This window comes from Salvelinus alpinus, chromosome 30, assembly GCF_045679555.1.
Source record: "Salvelinus alpinus chromosome 30, SLU_Salpinus.1, whole genome shotgun sequence".
NCBI lineage: Eukaryota > Metazoa > Chordata > Actinopteri > Salmoniformes > Salmonidae > Salvelinus > Salvelinus alpinus.
The window spans coordinates 11,483,508-11,495,023 of record NC_092115.1 but is presented as its reverse complement, the minus strand read 5'-3'; the positions used below and the strand labels follow the sequence as shown (position 1 = coordinate 11,495,023).

The following is an 11,516-nucleotide window of genomic DNA, read 5'->3' as shown; positions in this document are numbered from 1 at the left end:
AGAACGCACAAACAGGAAAAACGAATGAACGAACGAGACAGTACCGTGTGGTGCAACAAAACACAGACACAGCGACAATCACCCACAAACAAACAGTGAGAACAGCCTACCTTAAATATGGTTCTCAATCAGAGGAAACGTCAAACACCTGCCTCTAATTGAGAACCATATCAGGCAACACATTAAACCCAACATAGAAACACAACACATAGAATGCCCACCCAGCTCACGTCCTGACCAACAAAACAAAGGATTAACACAATAACTAGGGTCAGAACGTGACAACTTTCATGAGTCAAGGCCTTTGAACAAGGATAATAAACAATCAAACAAATAGGTTTAGAAACCATAAATTGAGTTTTGGACAATTCCCCTTTATGTACTGATGTTCCAGGACAGAGAACATCTATTCAAAATAGTATCAGGCAGCTTTCACATCCCAGACGAGTGATGACTCCCATGCACAAGCACACAGCCTGCAGATGTTCTGTGTGGGAGTCTAACCTCTTGCACCACGCTCACTCTGAATTATCTTTGGTTCACACTGCTGCTCATATCACTGTAGTCTATTTAAACATATATTTACATTTCAGGTATTAAGTTACAATGTTCATTAGTTATAATAATCTGGGTGCTTTGAGCCCTGAATACTGATTAGCTGAAAGCCATGGAAAATCAGACCGTATACCACAGGTATGACCCCAAAATATTTGTACTTTCAATTATGTTGGTAACCAGTTTATAATAGCAATAAGGCACCTCAGGGGTTCGTGGCATATGGCCAATATACTACGGCTAAGTGCTGTATCCAAGGACCCAGCATTGCATATTCCATAAGAACAGCCCTTAGCCGTGGTATATTGGCCATATACCACACCTCCTCGGGCCTTATTGCTTAATTATACCAGTCCCATTCAAATAGGGCTCAAGATTCTCACTGTACAACACATCTGTACAGGTGCTTTATCTCTTCCTCATGCTTCTTATTCAAGACATTGATTTTCTCAGTCAGTTTTGTTTTATCATGACCATATGGAGCATTCAAAAGATCACACAACGTTTCGCCTTCAATTCTTCAAGTTGATCCAATAGTTTTTGGATGTCATTTTCATATTTCTCTTTAAAGTTATTCATTTCCTCTGCATGTCTTCTGGCCTCTTGTTCATATTTATCCTTCTTTTATTTTGTTTCCCTTTCATAATCTGCCCTCATTTCCTTCAAATTCTTCTCTTCTTGTTCTCTCCTGACTTTATCTTCCTTCTCCTTCCTCATGTTTTCTTCTTCACATTCTTGTTGAAATGTTTCCTCCAGTTTTCTTAGTCTTAGTGTCTCCTCCACTCTTCTATTTACATCCTCTTGAAATCTTCTTTCCTGTTCCTCTCCACGTTCTTTCTCCCACTGCTCTTGTTGCATTTTCATTTTGTCTGTCCACTCTCTCCTCTTTTCTTCAAAGTCTTTTTCTATTCGGTCTCTTTCTTTCTGCTCTATTTCTCTCCTCTGCTCTTCTGATTCCTTCATCTTTATTCTCTCTTGTTCCCTCTCTCTTTCAAACTCTTCTCTCAATCTCCTCTGTTTTTTCTCTTGTTCTACAAGAGTTTCTACCTCATTCTGTCTTCTCAGCCTTTCTTCTTCCTGTTGTCTGTCTCTTTCTTTCTTCAATTGTTCCTCCCATTCGTCTTTTTCTCTAAGCATGACCTCTTGGAGTTCTGTTGGACCTTTCTCTGCTTCCTTTATTTTTCTTTGCCACTCTTGTCTTTCTTTCTCGTCCTTCTTTCTCCTCTCATCCTCTTCTTTCTCTCTCCTTTTAATTTCTTCCTCCTGTTCCCTTTTTAGTTTATCAAACTTCCTTTCTTGATTTTGAAGCTGTTCTTCTCTGTCCTCCTCTTCTTTTCTCAGTTTTTCCATCTTCATTTTATATTCTTCTTCCTTTTCTCTTTGGAGGTTTTTGAACTTTATTTCCTGAGTTTCTTTTTTCAACTTTTCATCTTCTTTCCTTTTTTTGTCCTCCAACTCTCTTTCTTCCTTCTCTGATTTCTCCTTGTCTTCATGTTCTTTTCTAATAGCTTCTTCTCTCTCTCTCAACATGTTTTCTCTCAGCTGTCTTTCCTCCTGAACTTTCAATCTCTCCTCTTCCAACTTTGACTTCATATTTTCTATGTCTGTTTCATGGCTGACCTTCAGTTTCTCCATGTCAGCCTTTATCTCCGTCTCTCTCTCCTTCAGTATTGCTTCCTGTTTTTGTTTAATGGCTGCCTCTGCCTCCTGGAACATCTCATTGGTGTAGAAACTGCCCTTGTTCATGGACACCATTTTGTTAATCTTCTTAAGAAGCTCAGTGACCTGTGTACGGTCATCTTCAACTCTGTTGTTAAAGACATGGAATCTCCCTCCACAATCTCCGATCAATTTTTGCAGTTTGGCAATCTTGCTGTTCCCAATGTAATCTTGAATTGATATATTTCTCAAGTCATCTCCTCTAGTAAACAGAACTAAGCAGAACATTCCTGCCCGTGGACCAAAGGTTTTCTTTATGAGGTCCAAAGCGTTCACACTATGATAAACACATGGGGTCCAGGAGCTGACAGGGAAACACATTTCACTATCTCTTCCTGAACATCTTCATTCGACAGTGTTGTGTCAAAAAGTCCAGGTGTGTCCACCACAGCAACTGTTATTCCATCAACTTCGCCGACTGCCTTCTGGCAAACTGTTGTCGTAGAATTACTGCTGATTTTAGACTCAAATTCATCTCTGCCCAGGATAGTGTTTGCGGAGGCGCTCTTCCCATTTCCAGTTTTCCCAATCAGCACCACCCTTATGCACTCTGTGCTGGAGCACTCCATTTCAGCACCTACAAATTAAACAATAAATAATAATAAATTAATGTTAATTACTGCATAAATGTATATTAAAATCAACACAGAAGGTTCATAGTGTTAAATCATTGTTTTCCCAATCACCCCCCAATATTTGTTCCTCCCTGTGTTCAACAAACTCACCTTGTGACATGTTCCTGATTCTCTCCTCTAAATCCTTGATTCTTGTGTTCTTTTCCTCCAGTTCTGATTGGTGTTTAGCCTCCATGTACATGTACGGAGTGTAGCAGGTTCTGTTCTGATCCATCATTTTGACTATTTCTGCTACAAGTTCTGTCGTCTGCTTGGCGTTATCAATCTTCAAAGCATCAAAGATTTTATACCGCCCTCCGCATATCTTGATCAGTTGCTTTGTGTCTGCATTTTGTTCCACAAAGTCAACTGCAGTTTTATTAACTGGAATGGTATCCTGTCTAAACAGGACCATGGCAAAGTCATTGACTCGTGAGCTGAGAATCTTCTGGATGGTCTCCAACTCACCTTTGTCTTCATCAGTGAGTGGACCCAAAGGTATGACCAGGAGGAAAGCATTGACTCCAGAGTCACAGAGAGAGACACAGTGGAAAGTCTCACGCATCACTTCCTCCTGAGTGAGATGTGTTCCATACAGAGCAGGCAGCTCGATGAGGGTGACCGGCCGACCACTCTTTGTGGTCACTTCCTTGTTTGTACATTTCATGATGCCTTCCTCCACATTCTTCAATCATTTGTCTCAGATGAGGATTTCCTGTGACTCCCTCGTGAGTAATGATCACCATTGAGTGCTTGAAGGCCTCTTTACCAAATATGCTCAGGATCAACTTGAAAGTGTTTCTGTTCTCCTCTGTGACCTCCTCAGGCTTCAACACCAGCAGGAACCCATGAGGCCCAGGAGCAGAGAGGGACTTACATTTCTCCATCTCCTCCATCAGGGACTGCACAGTCAGACGTGGAGCAAAGAAGTCTGGAGTCTTTACAACAGTAACAGACTTGCCATTCACCTTCCCACTGGCTGAATCACATGGCTGTTTATAGTTGAAGGAAAAAGCAGGCCTAAAAGCCTCTTTCTGTAGGATCATGTTACCCACTGTTTTCTTCTTGTCATCACTCTTCCCCAGAAGCACAATCCTGAGTGAAGACACTGTGAAACACATGTACAAATTCATTAATATAAGTATATGCATATGAAACATAATGTATTTTACCTGTTTACCAAATGTTCACACTGCAGGATTGTCCCTGTTGTGAATTAAAAAAGGTTTTCTCCCAATGCTTGTTGTCAAAAAGCTTGACAGTAGTAGTCAGTAATATTGAGCCAGTACAGTTCCACAATGTTATTTAGCTCAGTGATTCCTATGGAATCCCTCACATTGTACTCCAGAGCGTCATGTTTAATGGCCACAATACGGCAAATCTCTGCACTAAGCATGTTGAGCGACATTTCTTTTTGTATCCACCAGAGGGAGCAATGACCTCAAATTGATAGATACTGTTGGTTTATGAGCTGTGAACTCATACCACATTCTAATCGGGAAAAGTATTAAAACAAAACAATGACATGAGCATGATACTATAAAGTACAGTAGGACCTCAGAGATACCAACACGTTGAAAATGGAGGTCGACAGAATATTGAAATGGGGAATAAGTCAATAAGAAACCTTTTATATATTTTCTTTCAACATCACGTCTACTTACACAGGTTTTGTACCATCCGGATAGACATTTTGAAAACAGAATCAAAAATTAGGAATGTGTCCTAATGACAAATACTTCTGAGCCCTCCCTCTTAAATAACAAATAGTTACATTATGGTCTATAACTACTGAATTTACCCACATTTGTCATGTCTACTTGATGGCTTCTGTCTTTCTTGCTTAAGTGATACCAGTCCTGATAAAAAGTTGACACTATCAATTTCAGTGACTTCTTCTTTGCAGTCCATTTAAACCAGTCATAATGAAACAGAAGTTAATTGTCAGTTGGATTCAATGTTCATCTCATTATATCTTTTGTCAGTGTGCTGTATACTTACCAATTTATCAAATTTTCTCCCAATTGTCCAATTGTGCTGATTCACCTTGATCCAAAACATCCTTTCCAAGTTGTTCCTCAGAGGGAGATTTGAGACTTCCATCAGTTTTACTCCTGTGGATTTCCTCTTTCCCTTGAACCATGTCACATGTATCTTCATATACATCACAGGTGAGACAGTCTCCTCCATTCTCCTTTACAATCTTGTCAACATCTGCCATAAGTTGAGTGTGGTCACTGAGGTGCTGCCTCCCTCTACAGGCTCTGACCATCTGATTCAGAGGGTGATCCTCATCCATGTGTCCCCTCTTGTCTTCATGAGTTGTCAGTACCATTGAGTAGTCAAAGGACCGTTCACTGAGGGTGTGTAGGATTGTCCTGATTCTGTCTCCCTCTTCCTGTGTGAACAGGCTGCAGCACCAACAGGAACACATGAGGTCCCGGGTCAGACAGAGTGACACACCAACGCAGTTCCTTTGAGAGTTTGTCATGTGAGATGTGAGGGTCTAACAGGTCTGGAGTATTGATTACAGCTATGTGTCTTCCCTCCACGTGACCCCTGGCTCTCTCACAGGGGTTTTGTACACAGTTAAGGTCAAATGCCCCTCTTTCCAGGATGAAGTTCCCAACAGCGCTCTTCTCAGAGCCATTCTTGCCGAGCAGCACAATCCTTAGCTCTGTAGGACTTTCAGACACTGTAACATAAACCACAACCTTATTTAAAATGTCTGCTGGAAAACATTGTTGAAAATGTTGACACTAACATTTTTGTTTGCTTTCCTTTCTGGATTACACCATGCACATTATGCAACATATTACAACAAAACAACATCTATTCTATTCTCTACACAGAGATATACAAAATCTGTTGAAAAAAGTCTGATATTTTATTGGTCACTCACCCTTTCGGGGCAATAATTCCACACTTTTGCATCTCTGGGCCCCTGGATTCGAGACTGAAAACATATCAAATGTACACAATCATCAGTATTTTGTAAAGTTCTTAATGTTGATTTTCTTCTGAAGTAATTTTTTGTTGAGTAGCTATGTAGGTTATCGGTAAACTAATTTAAGGTCATATCAATGTTATTGTGAGAGAAAAAAATCGAATAAGTATTGTTATAAACAGCTTTAATGAATATGTCAGGGTTTCTAAACTTTGAAGGTACAGGATTGATGGGCGTGAATTAATATAATTCAGGTTGACTGACAACCCAATTCCTGTACAGCTGCTGCTAACATTAGCTACTGTTCAAGATGAAAAGAGCAGTTTTCACTGGTCAGCCCATATCTTTAGCTGTTGTAGACAATAAAACATCATACCTGATAACTATCTGGTGAAAAGTGCCTTTGTACTAGGATTCTGAAGAGAAAGGATGCTAACTGTAGTGATCCTCGCTATATGAGCCACATTACACTGTAAAATATATTATGCTACTTCCACCTAAAAAAAAAAGGCAACTATTTGCATCAGCTTTTTGAGGATTTCCAACATGATGATTTAAAAAATATAGAATATACTTACCTTTTAGTGTTTGACAAACACTAATATTTTAATTAAGTCAAGCATAAAAAAATGGCTAAGATCCAACTCCATTGTATCAAATCCAGAACTGTTATTGTACATTAGATCTACTTAATCTTTCTGATTAGTTATTTTCATTGATAGTGTTTTAGTGTTTAACATTACTTTATGTACACTATGTCATCGCTTGACTTTTTTATGCACTTCAGCAGAAATTGTTGAGCACAGTGCTCATTCCACTAACAGGAGGTAAAGCATTGTAGCTTGACCTATTTGCCTCTGTCAAGAGTAGCGCACATGATCTTACTAATGGTGAGAATGGGTGGTCTCATCACTGAATGTCAATTTGTTCGACAGTTTTGATATCCATTCATCATGATCCATTATACATCATAGCACAACAAACTGTTTGATACTAAATGTGCTTTTGGTTCTTCAAACATGCATACAACATTGTGTAAAAGTATCGTATAGTTAAAATAAAATAAAATCTCCACAATCCTCTGAAAACAGAGCCACATGGCAAGTTGTTGAAATAACTTAAAATTCTTAAGTTTAAAGGAAACATTAGGAAAATTGAGTAAGTTAAACACTATTTACCTTGTATTTGTTTAAATTATGAATTCAACTTATGTTGAATTATTATTTGGTTGGTGAATTGAAGTAAAGTACTAATTATATTCAAGTAAAAATGACAACTACATTGTTTTATGTCAAAACATTTTCAAGTATAATTTACTAACCACCTGAATCCTTTTTACAGTGTACAATTCCCACCAAGTGGATTAACCCTATTGGCGCAATGCATAGGGTGTTGGCCTTCCACGCGAGCGACCAAGGTTCACTTACTCCAAATAGACAAGGCAAATGACACATCCAGGAAGTCTGTAGCTCAAAACCAATTACTATATACAGTACCAGTCAAAAGTTTGGATACACCTTCTCATTCCAGGGTTTTTCTTTGTTTTTAATATTTCCTACATTGTAGAATAATAGTGAAGACATCAAAACTATGAAATAACACATATGGAATCAAGTAATAACTATAAAAGTGTTAAATAAATCAAAATATATTTTATATTTGAGATTCCTCAAAGTAGCCACCCTTTGCCTTGACAGCTTTGCACACTCTTGGCATTCTCTAAACCAGCTTCATGAGGTAGTCACCTTGAATGCATTTCAATTAACAGGTGTGCCTTGTTCAAAGTTAATTTGTGGAATTTCTTCCCAAATTGCGTTTGAGCCAATCAGTTGTCTTTTGACAAGGTAGGGGTGTTATATAGAAGATAGCCCTATTGGGTAAAAGACCAAGTTCATATTATGGCAAGAACAGCTCAAATAAGCAGAGAAATTACAGTTCATCATTACTTTAAGACATGAAGGTCAGTCAATTCTGAAAATGTCAAGAACTTTTAAAGTTTCTTCAAGTGCAGTCGCAAAAACCATCAAGCGCTATGATGAAACTGGCTCTCATGAGGACTGCCACAGGAAAGGAAGACCCAGAGTTACCTTTGCTGAAGAGGATATTAGAGTTACCAGCCTCAGAAATGGCAGACAAATAAATGCTTCACAGAGTTCAAGTAAAAGACACATCTCAACATCAACTGTTCAGAGGAGACTGTGTGAATCCTGCCTGTGTGAATCAGGCAGGAGTGCTGCATCAGATGACTTGGCCTCCACAATCACCTGACCTCAACCCAATTGAGATGGTTTGGGATGAGTTGGACCGCAGAGTGAAGGAAAGGCAGCCAACAAGTGCCCAGCATATGTGGGAACTCCTTCAAAACTGTTGGAAAAGCATTCCAGGTGAAGCTGGTTGAGAGAATGCCAAGAGTGTGCAAATCTGTCATCAAGGCAAAGGGTGGCTTCTTTGAAGAATCTCGAACATAAAATATATTCGTGGTCGAATTGCTTTAAAATCTCTTGGCGCACGGATCCCTTTAACGGGATCATTTTCGTAAACAACCGCTGAATTGCAGAGCGCCAAATTAAAAAAAAAAATTGCCAACAGAAACCTTTTTTTTTTTTAAACCTTTTTTATTGTAAATCTCAAATTTCTATTATGTATATTTCAAATGCATGTAATATTTGATTGATATTGGGCAAATACTGTACACATCTCCAATCCCACATCAAAGTAATTAGCTAAATTACTGGTTTGATGATACTCTGAAGTGATTTGAGATGGCTAGGTAGATCAGGCTAGGCAAAACAAAACTGTAAAGACAGAATGACAAAATGTCTCCAGGTATATCAAGACTGTAAACTCACCTTCGCAATGAAAAGCTTCCTCCACAAGGTGGCACCAGTAACCAGAGAAACCTGGGTGGTGCGCTGAAAGTTTTGAGTGCCAAAATAACTGTTTCTTGCATAAAACGGGATACCTCTTGTATAATAAACAATACCTTTCTGTGGAAAACGGTATGTTTTAAAATATATATTTTTTAAATGGTCTATACATCCTTGGAGTAAAAGGTTGTGACTATTGACTCCCAAAGAATGCGTAAAAGTGTGTGTGTGTGTGTGTGTGTGTGTGTGTGTGTGTGTGTGTGTGTGTGTGTGTGTGTGTGTGTGTGTGTGTGTGTGTGTGTGTGTGTGTGTGTGTGTGTGTGTGTGTGTGTGTGTGTGTGTGTGTGTGTGTGTCCGTGTACACCATATAAAGAGGAGATATGACCACAGTGACACACAGTTGGCAGACAATACTTCTGATTAGCCCTACACCAGCCAAACACAATATGTGCCTTAAAAAATATATATATATATTCTAGGTATCTTGTAGAACATTAGTAAATACTGCATGTTGGATATACATGTTGGATATACCTCTATGTAGTGTTATTATAAAATGGTCCATCGCTACCATTGCGGACCCGAGAACCCAGGCCACAACGCCACCTACTCCAGGAACAACGTCAATACCACTGATCCAGAAAACACAAGGCATTTCTAGGTCAGGACTGACAGTAGCCTACAGAATACAGGAAGGAAGTACTGATTCTAACCAAACCATCTGCTACAGTATTTCAATGATAAAAGTTGAATGTTATGGATAGACATTATACATTTGAGAATTGTATGGAGATAGTAACCATAGTTACATATGAAAGAGTCAGGGGAGGTTGTTACACACAGGGGCTCTGTTAATGAGAATAGGAGAGAGAGAGAGAGGAGGAAGTAGAGAAGAAGTCATGTGAGTTAGGCCGTGGGTTGAAGATAAATTGTGCGTTAGGCTGTGGGTTGTAGAAGGGTTTTGCGTTAGGCCGTGGGATGAAGGGTTGTGCGTTAGGCCGTGGGTTGAAGAACAGTTGTGCGTTAGGCCGTGGGTTGAAGGGTTGTGCGTTAGGCCGTGGGTTGAAGAAGGGTTGTGCGTTAGGCCGTGGGTTGAAGATAAATTGTGCGTTAGGCCATGGGTTGTAGAAGGGTTTTGCATTAGGCCGTGGGTTGATTAAGGGTTGTATATTAGGCCGTGGGTTGTAGAAGGGTTTTGTGTTAGGCTGTGCGTTGATTAAGGGTTGTATATTAGGCCGTGGGTTGAAGAAGGGTTGTGCGTTAGGCCGTGGGTTGAAGAACAGTTGTGCGTTAGGCCGTGGGTTGTAGAAGGGTTTTGTGTTAGGCTGTGCGTTGATTAAGGGTTGTATATTAGGACGTGGGTTGAAGAAGGGTTGTGCTTTAGGATGTGGGTTGAAGAAGGGTTGTGCTTTAGGACGTGGGTTGAAGAAGGGTTGTGCTTTAGGACGTGGGTTGAAGAAGGGTTGTGCTTTAGGCCGTGGGTTGAAGAAGGGTTGTGCTTTAGGCCGTGTGTTGAAGAAGGGTTGTGCTTTAGGACGTGGGTTGAAGAAGGGTTGTGCTTTAGGACGTGGGTTGAAGAAGGGTTGTGCTTTAGGACGTGGGTTGAAGAAGGGTTGTACTTTAGGACGTGGGTTGAAGAAGGGTTGTGCTTTAGGACGTGGGTTGAAGAAGGGTTGTACTTTAGGACGTGGGTTGAAGAAGGGTTGTGCTTTAGGCCGTGTGAGAAGGGAGACAAGTCAGCAATTAAGTTATAAAGTCACATCCATATTCATGTGAAATGTTTTCCTCTGAGTTTTCTCTAGTGTTCGATACTAAACATTGTGGTGCCTCACAGCAGGCTAGCAAACACATAACAGTGTCGGAAGGTCTTGTGGAGATTTTCCCATATTATTGCTAGTGCTTTTCAAATCTATTTCCACTCATAAACATTCGCTGCAGCAGTGAAGAGGGGGAAAGCAGCCTAATTGGTTTTGCTGGTGTTTTTTCTTTCAGTGCACTTTGCTTCAGTGTTTTGAGGCCATTAAAGGGATAGTGTTCTCCAAAATCAAAGTTTATCCAATGTTTTCAGATCAAAATAGTAACCTAATGGTGAGATGAGTCTCATGTCCCCACACAATATGTTGTGTAGGTCCAACTCCAAACGAATGAGAAAGATATGCGCCGTCTTAAACAGGGGTGGGCAACTCCAGTCCTCGAGGGCCTGATTGGTGTCCCACTTTTTCTCCTTCCCTAGAAAACACAGCTGATTAATCAAATTGCATTCTAAACTGAAGATCATGATTAGGTGATTATTAGAGTCAGGTGTGTTAGCTGGGGCAAAACTGTGACACCAATCAGGCCCTCGAGGACTGGAGTTGCCCACCTCTGGTCTAAAATGGCCACTTTTCAGCTATTCTCTTTATGTATCAAGGTAAAACGAATAATGCCAATAACCTCTAGTAACATCAACCATGTCCACTGTGCTGATTGGCGGAGGATCCGACCAGTTCTGAAGACGGGGGTGTGTATCTACCTATTTTTCATGACTCACCCGTCACGTTGTCCAATGGAGCGCTCCTGTTCTAACAGACAGTATTGATGATGGCTGTCAGGAGAACTGATCAGACTTGACTGTGCACTTCTTTCAATCATTAGCTGCGTGGCACAGTCTTTCAAACACAATCAAGCTGTGAGGAACATTGAGGCGCTCTGACAGCCCTCGTCATCGATCCTATCCCACTTCGGTACGCCTGTCTGCCAACGATGGGCAACTTAGGGGTAACAGTAACACTATCAGATAGTGTAGAGAGCAGATGAGAACGAGGGAAAGAAACT

General features: G+C 40.3%; 1 pseudogene; it reads right to left on the bottom strand.

Moving 5' to 3' along the window:
• Positions 1–292: 292 nt before the first annotated feature.
• On the bottom strand, positions 293–3,992 carry LOC139560126 (golgin subfamily A member 6-like protein 26; annotated as a pseudogene).
• Positions 3,993–11,516: the final 7,524 nt, after the last annotated feature.